The 13,565-nt window shown below is 41.9% G+C and overlaps 1 long non-coding RNA gene across 3 annotated transcripts in view; it reads left to right on the forward strand.

Moving 5' to 3' along the window:
• The first annotated feature begins 2,978 nt into the window (after positions 1 to 2,978).
• Positions 2,979 to 13,565, forward strand: part of LOC119309154 — a 17,111-nt gene continuing 6,524 nt past the window's right edge. The window contains exons 1-2 of one of the 3 annotated variants that reach the window (XR_005150373.1): positions 2,979 to 3,051; positions 4,563 to 4,725. This is a non-coding gene — a long non-coding RNA (uncharacterized LOC119309154). Of the gene's footprint in view, positions 3,052 to 4,312; positions 4,344 to 4,490; positions 4,726 to 13,565 lie in introns of those variants that run through there. The other 2 variants (XR_005150372.1, XR_005150371.1) reach the window with 2 other exon arrangements.

The following is a 13,565-nucleotide window of genomic DNA, read 5'->3' on the forward strand; positions in this document are numbered from 1 at the left end:
TAAAAAATAGTAATAATAATAAATTAAAATATTAATTAATTAATTACTTAAGATAATTAATTAACTTAACTAGACGCAACCCGTGCATTTGCACGGGCTAGCATATTTATTGTTATGGATAAAACCATCATAATAAATAGCATCTATTTAGTTCATTTGTTAAAGTATCTTGATCAATAGATGATCATATGTAAAATTATCTGGGTCTGAATAGATGAACGGTTGAATATAAAGAGTGCTAAATTTATTCTTTTGACAAACAAAAATCATTATATATATATATATATATATATATATATATATATATATATATATATATATATATTCTTTTATTAAAATTAGCATTTGTTCTGGATATTCAACAATTAGATTTCGCTATGATTTGTAGTTACTTTTCTAGGTGGCCATAACATGTGTATTATTTAGATTGGTATTTTTTGGTAGTATTTACTGTTAAAACCGTCTTGTATTTTATCACTATACAGAGCTAGTAGTTTATTTCAAGGGAATTGTGATGTTCATTTGGATTAAATTGTAAGCAAGATAAATAATTATCCCCATTTTCTTTGCTCATATTTGGTACGGAGTTAATTTAATTTTTTCTTATACAATTTTATTACACAATTTTTTAATATATGAAACCTAATTTTATTTGCTACCGCATTTAAATTGGTACTTCCTCTCTAAAGTAATATATAGGCGTTTAGATCACTATGTAAACGATGTAAACTTCGCTTAAAAAAATCTAAACGCTCTTATAGAGGGAGTAACATATTACTCCTCTTTACACTACTGTGCGCATGTTTATCAGTGATAGATTTTTTGCTTTGGTCGTCGGCGTGTTTCGCCGGCCGCGGTCGGCGCTGGCGTCCTGTCTAGTTTGCTCGCCTGATCGGCCTCATGAGAGTGGATGCGGCAGTGGCTCTCGTTGACAACGTACATCAGTAACCTCAAAAAGTCGTTCCTCGCGAACACATCGCAAAGCCGGCTGTAGCGGCAGCCATCCGGCCGTTCCCCTTTGCCGTGTGGTAGGTCGTCCCCGCTGAATCTGCAATCTCCTCCGATGCCCGCGTTGTTGAGCGGAGTTTCCGCATCCAGCAACAACGGCGGCTAATCTTATCCATCCCCATTTTCCCTTGACCCTGTGTTTGTACGAACAGGTGCATATCTTTCCTTTGCCTTACCATGTCCTCTCTCTATGAAATAAATTTTAGGCATGCATAGCACGGTTATCAAATTACTATTTCTAATATTTTATCTAGCAATTAGACTCTTGGAATTTTCTATTATTTGTTAAATCAGATCTGAATTGCTAGGGAAGAAAGAAAGGTTATAGTAATTGATAAATGCACACACATCGCACATACTGAACGATATAAAGATTTAGCAAAACCACATTAGATGTTCAGTAATAATGGAGCTAAGAAATCATCACGCTCTCACCCATGTGCTCGAATAGCAGTGTAGTAGATTCATTCATTGTGGCATAGAACCATTTAATCGAAAAGCACTGCAGTAGAATCATTGATAGGGGTTTGTTTGTATCTTTCAGAATAAATTTGAAATGTCTCACATTTAAACTATTTATTTTAGTTGGATGCCCTCTATAATGTCAAGTAAGTTTACTTTTATCTTTCAGAATAAATTACCATGTAGACTATTTCAAAACAAAAAGAAAAGATTACACATGCCACATTAGAAACAATCATTAACTGTTCTGGTTTTTAGTTTAAACAACTTGCACTAATTTTACATGGTTATGCTTATGTATGAAATCAATCGAGCAACCTCGCTTCTCGATGGGGAATCCTCAGAAGATATGTATCCACCTGAAACAAATAACAACTTTCTAAATATGATTTTGAGAAACTAAATTAGGGAATCTTCCCTGTAATCACCTTTTGAAATATAAACAATAAAACAGTAGGTGAAATGGCATATAGTACCTATTATTTTGTCACGCACGCACAAATAATTCAATCTGCACCTAAAGTCTGAATAAAAAATCTTTATATGTACGTGCATGTAAGTATAATGAATATTTATTCGACACTTGCAAGAATCATAAGAACACATTCAACAAATTGAAGAGAAAAATGTGTACCATATACGCACTTGCAGATTGTATGACACCAATCAGATTGTTCCTGCCGGAAGCAAGCTCACAAACACTATATTTGGGTTTGTTAAATGGATGCATCAAAACATTGAGTTTGCTAGAAATTCTAAAATCATACTAAATTAAATAATGACTATAGACTATATACGAATATAATAAGATACCCAAAAGTAAATAAATTTCGTTCTGATAAAATATTTCAGATATATCCATTTGAAACCAAATAAGGCTGCTATGTCTGCATCACATTATATTTAGTCATATCAGAATGCTTGTAACAATATCTATAATATATCCTTGTAAACAATGTTTTTTGCAACCTTGTCGGATGGACGCTCTTCATCTGATATGAGTATCTTCAATCCATTTCTGCTGGTCACCCTTGACATTGCAACATAGAGTTGTCCATGTGTGAACACTTGCCTTTCTAAGTAGAGTCCAACTTTTTTGAGAGATTGCCCCTGGCTTTTGTTTATAGTCATCGCAAAGCACACTGATATTGGGTATTGTCTCCTTTTTAGAATGAAAGGCCATTTTGAATCACTTGGTGACATGATAATTCGTGGGATGTAAACTTTGTCACCAACGTTAGGACCTGTTATGACATGTCCTTCAATGAAACGCTTTCCTAGCCGTGTTATTGTTAGTCTTGTCCCATTGCAAAGTCCTGCACTTTGATTGATGTTCTTCATAAGCATTATTGGTAATCCTACTTTCAGCCTCAGTTCATGGTCTGGAATTCCAGAAAATGTAAGACTATTCAGAAACTCAGTTGGGTACAACATATCTTCATCTTCCACTGTAGACACTGCCTTGCATGTTGTATCTGAACTGAAATAGGTTACCTCTTCTCTAGGGATTTGACTCATGATGTATGCATTAATCTGGTCAACAGTCTCGTTTCTTGGGCACAAGATCGCTCTTTCCTCTAGGTATGTTCTATCAGTGTATTTTCTGTGTAAGTCGGGATAGGTGGTGTTAACAATAGATGCTTTCGGGTCATCCCCTTCATGTAAAATAAGGTCCTCTGGGATGCCAACCCAATCCTCTTGATCTATTGTTGACGTTGTGCCATCACCTATGTTTAGTATCCAGTTTGCGAATTCAGCTGTTTTTGCTTTCTCTTCTGGACTACCTTCGAATGAATTCAGACGCATATTTTCTTTGAGTCGGTACTCCTGAAAGTTCTTCCATAGGTAGGATCTCTTTATTGATGCAGAAATGATATGTTCTCTTTTCCCCTTCGGTATAACTGGTAGGATTTGCCTGAAGTCACCTCCCAAGACTACTGTCATTCCTCCAAATGGTCTATTCTCTGCGTCCTCATATGTGAACCGAAGTATGTCTCTCAAACTTTTATCTAGTGCCTCAAAACAGCGCTTGTGTGTCACAGGTGCTTCATCCCATATTTTCAGTGACGTTTTCTTTATTAGCTCCGCAAGAAATGTTCCTTGCTTGATGTTGCATGTGGACTCGTTAGTGATCTTGAGGGGAATGTGAAATCTTGAATGAGCTGTTCTTCCACCCTGTAAAAGAAGTGCTGCTATACCACTTCAAGAAACTGCTAGAACTATTTTTCCTTCAGATCTTAATTTTGTTGTGACTGCTTTCCACAGAAATGTCTTTCCAGTTCCACCATATCCGTCAACAAAAATCAATTTCCCAAGACTGTCGTTGACTGATTCTATTATAACGTCAAAAGCCATCCTCTGATCCTGATTTAGCTTATGCAGTAACTTCATGTGCTCTATTCTTAAAGAATCTTTATCGTAGTTTAGTTCCTCATTTACTAATCTATTATTTAGATCTTGAATAACTGAACTATATGGTAGTGGCATTCTTGGAAAATCTTTGAGGGACTTACCACCTTTAGTCAATAGTTGTTCTATCTCTGCCAGGAGCAGGCTCTTTATTTGTGCCGAGTTGAGTTCCAGGGCCTGAAAATTGAATATTCTTCTTTGCCGATGTTGGATATCCTCAGATAGTAACTCCCATTTTTTTTTGCCACAACTTTGCGAGATCCGTCGCCTCAGAAAATAAAAGTATTGTGCAGAAAAGTTGGCGCATTTGAGGAGCAGGGGCCCATTGGGATGCTTCCTTGATGCAGTCATCCCACTCTTTGTCGTCGTTAAGTAGCCCAAGAGCATAACATGTGGATTTGAATGTTGGATGTACAACCCCATCAACTGTTTGAATTTCTTCATATGATCTGCATCCTTTGACGGTATTTAACAGCATTCTCAAGTAGTATTTTTCACCGCTCATTGGTTGTGCATAGTAAATCATGCCTATGATTTTTTTCCACCACGCCTTTTCCTCCATTCTTTCTCTTGTGCATGCCAAGTACATTTGGTTGGAAACTATGCATACGTCAAACTGTGAGCTTCTTCATGCAACTGGTTGGCTGTCATCCATTCTGTGAACATTGTCTTTTCTATGTTAGGCCGGGATACAATTTGATCTAAATCCATTGAGTCCGGGAACACCACGACATGTTCATTTTCTAGGTGAAATTGTAACCTTTCAACCGCAGGCTCTCTGTACTGAAGAGGAAACTGAAATATGCGCCATGCGGCTTCACATCCAGATATGTACCGGGCATCAAGGTACCTCTTGATTTCGTCGTCCCTGTTTGTTAATTTGCTAGCTCTTGTTTCACTTTGCTGGTCTTCCGCTTCTATGAAGACGGTTGTTCGATCTTCTCCTTTGTGGATGTATTTGAATAAATACTTTATAGACCTTGATCTGTTGCACCATTCAACATTTATGTGGGCTTGATACTTGACCAGTAGGTTTCTATTGTATGGCTGTCACGCCCAAGATGTGACCCTATCCTAAAGGAACTCGAAGGTCCCACCAAGGATAGAAGCGCATCTTGAAGACGCTTTTGCAAGGTGGATATCATTACATCAACATTACATAATAGATGGGGATACATACATAAGGCATACAATGCCACACGAATACATCAATACAACATACATAAGATCAACATCCGACTACGGATGAAACACAAATAGAAAGTCAAACGACATCCACCCTGCTAGCACAGGCTGCCGACCTGGAACCTATCCCCTGATCGAAGAAGAAGCAGAAGAAGAACTCCAAAACAAGCAAGCATCGCTCTCGCATCATGATCATCGCATAACCTGTACCTGCAACTGTTGTTATAGTAATCTGTGAGCCACGAGGACTCAGCAATCCCATTACCATGGGTATCAAGACTAGCAAAGCTTAATGGGAAAGAAAGGGGGTAAAGTGGTGAGGTTGCAGCAGCGACTAAGAATATATGGTGGCTAACATACGCAAATAAGAGCGAGAAGAGAAACAATGGAACGGTCGTGAAGCTAGCAATGATCAAGAGGTGATCCTGAACTCCTACTTACGTCAAACATAACCCAAAACCATGTTCTATTCCCGGACACCGCCGAAAAGAGACCATCACGGCTACACACGCGGTTGATGCGTTTTAATTCGGATCTGGTGTCAAGTTATCTACAACCGGTCATTAAAAAATTCTCATCTGCCACATAACTGCGGGCACGGCTCTCGAAAGTTTATACCCTGCAGGGTTGTCCCAACTTAGCCCATCACAAGCTCTCACGGTCAACGAAGGATATTCCTTCTTCCAGGAAGACCCGATCAGTCTCGGAATCCCGGTTTACAAGACATTTCGATAATGGTAAAACAAGACCAGCAAAGCCGGCCGAATGTGCCGACAAATCTTGATAGGAGCTAGACATATCTCGTTCTCAGGGCACACCGGATTGTCCAAACTTCCGGTAGGCCATCCCAGAGTTGCCCCTGGTGGCCACCGGCGGCTGACAGGTTGGACGAACACTCATGACGAGCACTGGCCCGGGGGGGGTAAATAAAAATGACCCTCGGGCTCCGGAAACCCAAGGGGAAAAGGGCTAGGTGAGGCAAATGGTAAAACCAAGGTTGGGCCTTGCTGGAGGAGTTTTATTCAAAGCAAACTGTCAAGGGGGTCCCATAAATCACCCAACCGCGTAAGGAACGATAAATCCGGGAACATAACACCGGTATGACGGAAACTAGGGCGGCAAGAGTGGAACAAAACACCAGGCATAAGCCGAGCCTTCCACCCTTTACCAAGTATATAGATGCATTAATTAAATAAGAGATATTGTGATATCCCAACATAACCCTGTCCATCATGGAGCAATCTTCAACTTCACCTGCAACTAACAATGCTATAAGAGGGGATGAGCAAAGCGGTAACATAGCCAAGCAATGGTTTGCTAGGAAGAGTGAAAAGGTTAGGGTCTGACATGGCAATTTGGGAGGCTTGAAGAGCAAATGATAGGTAGCGCAGCATAGCGATAGAACGAAGCAACTAGCATAGCAATGATAGTAGTGAGATCTAGGGTAGCGGTCATCTTGCCTGAAATCCCGCTAGGAAGAAGAATGAGTCGATGAAGTAGACGAACCAACGTAGTTGAACGAATCCTCACAACTCCGGAACGAAACCGAAGCTAACGAGAGAAGCAACCCGGAAAGAAGAAAACAATATGGTAAACAACCATCACAAAAACATGGCATGATGCACAATCAAGTATGATGCATGTCCGGTTTAATGAGGCATGGCATGGCAAAGTGCAACAAACAATACTACAAGTTAAGTGGAGCTCAATATGCAACGAGTTGCATATTGACAAAACACCACATTGACATATTTAGTTTAATCTCGTTTAATCTACCAAACAATATTAAATGTTGTCAAACATGGCAAGAGGTGAAGCATAATAAAACTACCTATCTAGGCAAGTTTAAATGAGGCCGGAACAACGAACAACAATTCCGAAAAATCCTCATGTCCACATTTCGAATTTGGTACTGTTCTGCCCTAAAACATATTTTAAAGTTGTTAAACAGGAAAATAAAGTGGACCATGTTAAACTAGGCATTTTCCCACCCCATTTACATATAAAGAACATTTAAAACCGAGCTACGGTTATTTAGTAATGAAAGAAATCATTTTAACATGACATTTAAGCAAATTCAAAGAAACAGCATTTTGAGCATTTTAAACATGGATGAAAGTGGCATATTATTAATCTACACAAAATTCTAAGCATTTTACATATATAATTTTTTTTAATATGATGCACAGTTCATGAGTTATTATATGCATGATGTGCAAGGGGGTTTCTGCAAATCTGTTAAATCACTGGATAAATAGCAAATTTGCAGAACTGGGAAAAAACATGGTACAGGCCGCATCTGACTAGCCCAATAGAGGAAAGGCCAGTGGGGCTGCTCACCCTGGGCCTTGGGCCGGTTGGTGGAGTAGAAGGGCTGGAAGGGGCGCTGGATCGAACGAGGAGGCCAGATCGGGTCAACGCAGCGAGCAGAGGCGCGGGACGAGCCGCTGGTTGACGCAACCAATGCGAGCACCTGCGCCTGTGGACGAGGAAGGCAGCAGCGGTGCACCGGCATGAAACAGGGGCAATGGCGGCGGCTTGGTGCTGGACTCGGCGCGGGCGTCTCGCAGCGAGATCCGAAGAGGGGACGACGAGGAATGGTGGAACGGATCTGATGGTTGGGCGGCCGGAGGAGGTCGAGGGCGGCTCGACTTGAGGCCATGGCAGCGGTGTCCTGCTTGAGAGACAAAGAGCATAGCGTGAGGGAGGGAGAGAGAAACGACAGTGAAGAAGAAGAAAGAGAGAAAGGAAGGAGGCAGAGGAGCTGCGGCATGGTCTAGTCGGGTTCCGGCGGCTGGCCACGGTGGCGTTTGGCGACGGGAGGCTCGGGCTCCTGGCGCCTTGGCCGTCAGGGTCCTGCGATAGAGAGAGAGATGTGAGATCAGGAGAAAGAAGGAAGAGAAGGAGGGACCGAGGGAGAGGGCGCGGGGTCGGCCTGGGGCTGCTGCTGCGGCCGGCTCGAGGAGAGCTGCTGGTCTCAGGCGCGTGAGAAGGGAGGAGCTCGTGCACGAGGGTCCTGGTGACGCGGTCGCCGGTGACGGTGGAGGTGCTGCTCGGGGACGAACGAGCAGAGGAGGGGGAAACAAGGAGGGGAGGAGTCTGGTTGTGGTTGGTGGATCGGGAGGGGATGGATCCCAAGGAAGAGGATCGGTGGTGGCTGGTTGGCTCAGTGCTGAAACCAAGGGAGAGAGTGGCGGCGGCTAGGAGGAATGAGGAGGATGGGACAAGCTGCCTAATTTCTAGGGTTGGATCCCGTGTATATATAGTAGGTGGATTTGGCTAGGGACTATTTGGTCCCTCCGATCGTAATCGGACGGCCCGGAATAAATAGGCTAGAGCGTCCAATTAAGAAAAAGGAGATGTTTTGGGGATGATCTGCACCCATCGGTAACAACAACCCGGGTCGGGTTCGGGACAGCTTACGGATGCGCACGAGGGGGACTGAGCAAAGTGTAGAGAGGGTGGGCATTTAGACGAGAGGGGGAACAAAGACAATGGGGTCTGTAGAAAGGCCACGGGGTCAAGGGGGTTTTGTTGGTCTTGGAGAAAGAGAGAAGAGAGGGGTCCAAATGGTCTGCGAGAAGGTCAACAAAGGCAAAGCGGTCCGAGGAGGTCAACGAGGACAAGGGCCTGACAAAATGCCAACGGAGGCAAAGAAAGAAAGGGCAACTGCGTACGGTTACGAGTTTTATGAAAACATATGGATGTGATGCACATAATGCTATGAGATGAGATGCATGCCATGAACAAAATGCAAAACAAAAGACAAAAACCCAACCACGAAGGAAATATCATATCGCATCTCCATAAAAGGCAAGAGTTGGAGTTACGAATATGGAAGTTGTATCCGGGGTGTTACAACACTCCACCACTACGAGAGGATCTCGTCCTGAGATCTAGGATGGCACCGGAGAGAAACGAAAGAGGAAGAGAAGAGGTAAAACTAAGTTGCTTCTTCGACAAACGAGTGAAACCACGAACCCTGAGAGGTTGAACAAATTGAAAGAGAGAATACAAGGGAGATGAACGAGATTGAAAACACTCCTTAAACACGAGGAACAAGCAACATTATGAGAACCTTGAAGGTTGCAAAGACATGAATCAAGAGTTTAATGGACAAGATAGCATTGGAAACCACTCCGGTTAAAACAAGATGAGAGAGGAAGAATTCGGGCAGAACTCCAGTTGAACATGGAAGGAATAGAACATGAACTTGAGAAGATGGGAAGATACTTGATGAAATCAACAACACACTGCCTCCGAAACTATTGAAAGAATGGCACAATGGGTAAGAAGGATTTCAGACAGCACTCGGGTTGAAAAGAAAGGCAAAACTTGATAACATGAAAGAACTTGAATGAGAACACAACACTCCGGTTAAATGGATAAGCACGAAAAACATGATCCTCACAATTCAAGATGATGAGCGAAGAGAGCAACATCACCATGCCTCCGTAAGAAAAAATAGAAGATAGATCATTGGAATAAAGGAATGGAGAAGAAATGCCAACTTCTGCCACAAATGAGCTTGGAAAGCACCCTTCCGAGAAGGTTATAATGGAGTTGTTGGAAAACCCACAACGAAACGAATAAGCTTGTAGTGGGCTTATGGAAAACATCTCAAGACTATGAGGTGACAACCGGCCACTAATGGAAACCATTGATTTGATTGAGAGCACCAAAGAGAAGAAAAACTTCTTCACCGAGATGAGAAGGAGAAAAATGGATCATTGATAAGCACCACAAATAGCTAAATTCCTTAGGGAAGGCTGTAGGTGAGATATAACCCAATATAACTCCAACAAAAGATTGATTGGTTGAAAAGATCTCTTGAACGAACAGAAAATGATGGATTTAAATATGTCAGTCTTGAAAACTTGTGAATCATGAAACACAAAGGAAAATTATCAAGAATGGCATAACACCATCTCAAGAGATAAGGTAGAAAGAATTGTACTTCAAAATGCAAGAAGAAGAATACTTGAACTCCTAACAAAAAAACATGTGTTGAGCACCATGTTTATTTTTGAGTATAGCTTGGCGGATCTTAGTTTCGAGGGAAATCTTGAAGAACAATTGAAGAATGAAAGAATCCTTGACGAACCACCATGTAGATCCTCCATGAAGAACTCTGGTAATAAAATGGTGATAGAAAGAAAGAGAACTTGAAAACACAAGGTGAAGCCTTGCAATGATTTAGATGAAGCTTTGCAACGATATAACTGAGAAAACTTGGAACTCCGGAAATAAAAGAATTGAATCACCTTGAGTAAATAAGAATAAGATTTATTGTATGCTTATCCTTCATCAAATTAAATTGATGACAAGCAATGGATTTGGCATACTACTTATTCCCGTAGAAAGGATTAAAAGAGATATAGCGCGAACTTGAGAAGGTATTGATGGAACCACCGGTGGAATTTGGAAACAATGAATGAATTAATATGATAACGAAGGAAGTGAAATCTTGAACGAACCACCGTAAAAATTGGAAAAGAGAGTAGCAAGGGCACAATTCACCGAAAAGAATTGGCAAACGAATGAAGATACTTGAGGGGATTTAGATACATGAGAACAAAGAGGCCATGAACTGATTAGAGATTATTTGAACAATGCACCGATAAGATTTGGAGAACGATAGCTACACGCTGAGAATGAAGAATTATGACATGATGGCCTTTAGAGGAAAGAAATGGAAAAAACTCATGAAATGCTTTGGATGGTAAGAAAAGAATTCTCATAGTCGAAAACAATTATGAGAGGATGGCATAAAGCTTGAACTACGCATCTTTGGAAGAACGGGTAAGGATTTAAGAGGAACTCTTCTTCGGTCTTCAAAATCCGAGAATGACGATGAGAAACACCACCATGAATTGTTGAGATACTCCGGGAGAATTAAAAGAGGAAAGGTTGAGCCAAAGATGAAAAGAATTTGAAAACGACCTTGGAGAAGGCATGTGACTGATGAAAATTCATTCTTACGTCAAACTTAGAAATCAATTTGGGAATAGCTCCTGAATAATTAGAAGAGTCAGGTAAGATCCTGGGAAAAGACTTGTAGGTTAGGGCCCACTAAAAAGAAACACGCCATTGAAAATGATTTTAAAGAGAGATTGCACCGGTTGAATTAAATGGCTTGAATGAGATAACAATCTCCAAATAGCTTGAACGGATTAAGAATGGAAACACAAATCTTCTGAGATATCTTCAACACTCTGGAACAAATGAACAGCAAGAGGTGAGTGATTGAGAGGTGCACCGGCATGAGAAAGCATTTGACACGAGGAAAGGAATATGAACAACACTGAAGGCTTGAATTGGATCCACCGGAGAAGAAAAAAAGAACGAAGGATGATGAACTTGCAGCTCGTGAGCATCTTCACGAGGGATCACCGGATCAAAACATTGATTGAAAAGAGTGAAGAGACTTCACATGAATAAATGGATACTTGATTAAGAAATCTGAGTCCTTGAAGAAAAAGGGTGGGAGGGCGGGAAAACAAAGGCAGCTTGGGGCAGATGAAATGGATACCGTTGAGAAAAACTTAGAATTCATCTTGCGGATGTTGAAATGATCGGATCCACTTGAAGAGAAGCACACCGGTCGGAAAGAATTGACGTGAAAACCTCAATGATCAAGAAGGATTAGTATTCACATAGCAATATGAGAACACCGTTTAGAAAAGGTATGGAATCAACACTTGACATTGAAGCAACTCAAATACCACAACTCAAAACAAAACAAAGGATTGGCTTGCAGAAATAAGCCGGAACAAATACATATGATAGAGATTTACCCAATCCCATATCAGGCATCTGTCGGAAAGATATTCTAGGAGCTACTTGAATTCCCACCTATAAACTCCCGAAACTTTCTGGTTATGCAATCTGGTGTTGGGGATACAGGGGAAGCAATATATCTCACCCAAACTAACAATCCCTACATCCAGCTGTATCCATCCGTCAACACATAACCAAGAAAACTCCGGAAATCGTGTACCTCAACCTTCGAAAAGCATCTGTTATACGAGCTATGGCAATACTCCCGAACTCCCCAGTACTGGGTGGCGTCGAGGTTATCTCACCAACAACTGCATAAAAGAGATTTTCGATGTCGGCAAAACTCAGGTATTCCAGAACTGCAACGATAAAATTGTGATGACAACACCTCGGAGCTCAACTCCCCGGGACACTGCCACAACTCCTAAATGTCAGGAGGCACCAACAACAATGTTCTCGTCACAAGACTATCGGAACGATCCCAAGATCCCCGTGTGATCCTAATTTTTTTTAGTGAAATTTGAGGAGAAGAAAGACAAAACATCTACGTCAGGAGTCCTCACCAGAGCGATGAAGGGGGCTGAGGAGTAAAAAGAATCCTACTCTCTGATATATATAATCCAAAGACTCAAAATAGTTTTTTTCTAGACTCAACAACGGCCAACAATCAAGGGGGCTCCTGTGGTCGGTCGAGGCTCTGATACCAACTTGTCACGTCCAAGATGCGACCCTATCCTAAAGGAACTCGAAGGTCCCACCAAGGATAGAAGCGCATCTTGAAGATGCTTTTGCAAGGTGGATATCATTACATCAACATTACATAATAGATGGGGATACATACATAAGGCATACAATGCCACACGAATACATCAATACAACATACATAAGATCAACATCCGACTACGGATGAAACACAAACAGAAACTCAAACGACATCCACCCTGCTAGCCCAGGCTGCCGACTTGGAACCTATCCCCTGATCGAAGAAGAAGCAGAAGAAGAACTCCAAATCAAGCAAGCATCGCTCTCGCGTCATGATCATGGCATAACATGTACCTGCAACTGTTGTTGTAGTAATCTGTGAGCCACGAGGACTCAGCAATCCCATTACCATGGGTATCAAGACTAGCAAAGCTTAATGGGAAAGAAAGGGGGTAAAGTGGTGAGGTTGCAGCAACGAATAAGCATATATGATGGCTAACATACGCAAATAAGAGCGAGAAGAGAAACAATGGAACGGTCGTGAAGCTAGCAATGATCAAGAGGTGATCCTGAACTCCTACTTACGTCAAACATAAGCCAAAACCGTGTTCACTTCCCGGACTCCGCCGAAAAGAGACCATCACGGTTACACACGCGGTTGATGCATTTTAATTCAGATCTGGTGTCAAGTTATCTACAACTGGACATTAACAAATTCCCATCTGCCACATAACCGCGGGCACGGCTCTCGAAAGTTTATACCCTGCAGGGGTGTCCCAACTTAGCCCATCACAAGCTCTCACGGTCAACGAAGGATATTCCTTCTCCCAGGAAGACCCGATCAGTCTCGGAATCCCGGTTTACAAGACATTTTGACAATGGTAAAACAAGACCAGCAAAGCCGCCCGAATGTGCCGACAAATCCTGATAGGAGCTCCACATATCACGTTCTCAGGGCACACCGTATTGTCCAAACTTCCGGTAGGCCATACCAGAGTTGCCCCTGGTGGCCACCGGTG

Source organism: Triticum dicoccoides, chromosome 5B (genome assembly GCF_002162155.2).
Source record: "Triticum dicoccoides isolate Atlit2015 ecotype Zavitan chromosome 5B, WEW_v2.0, whole genome shotgun sequence".
Classification (NCBI taxonomy): Eukaryota; Viridiplantae; Streptophyta; class Magnoliopsida; order Poales; family Poaceae; genus Triticum; species Triticum dicoccoides.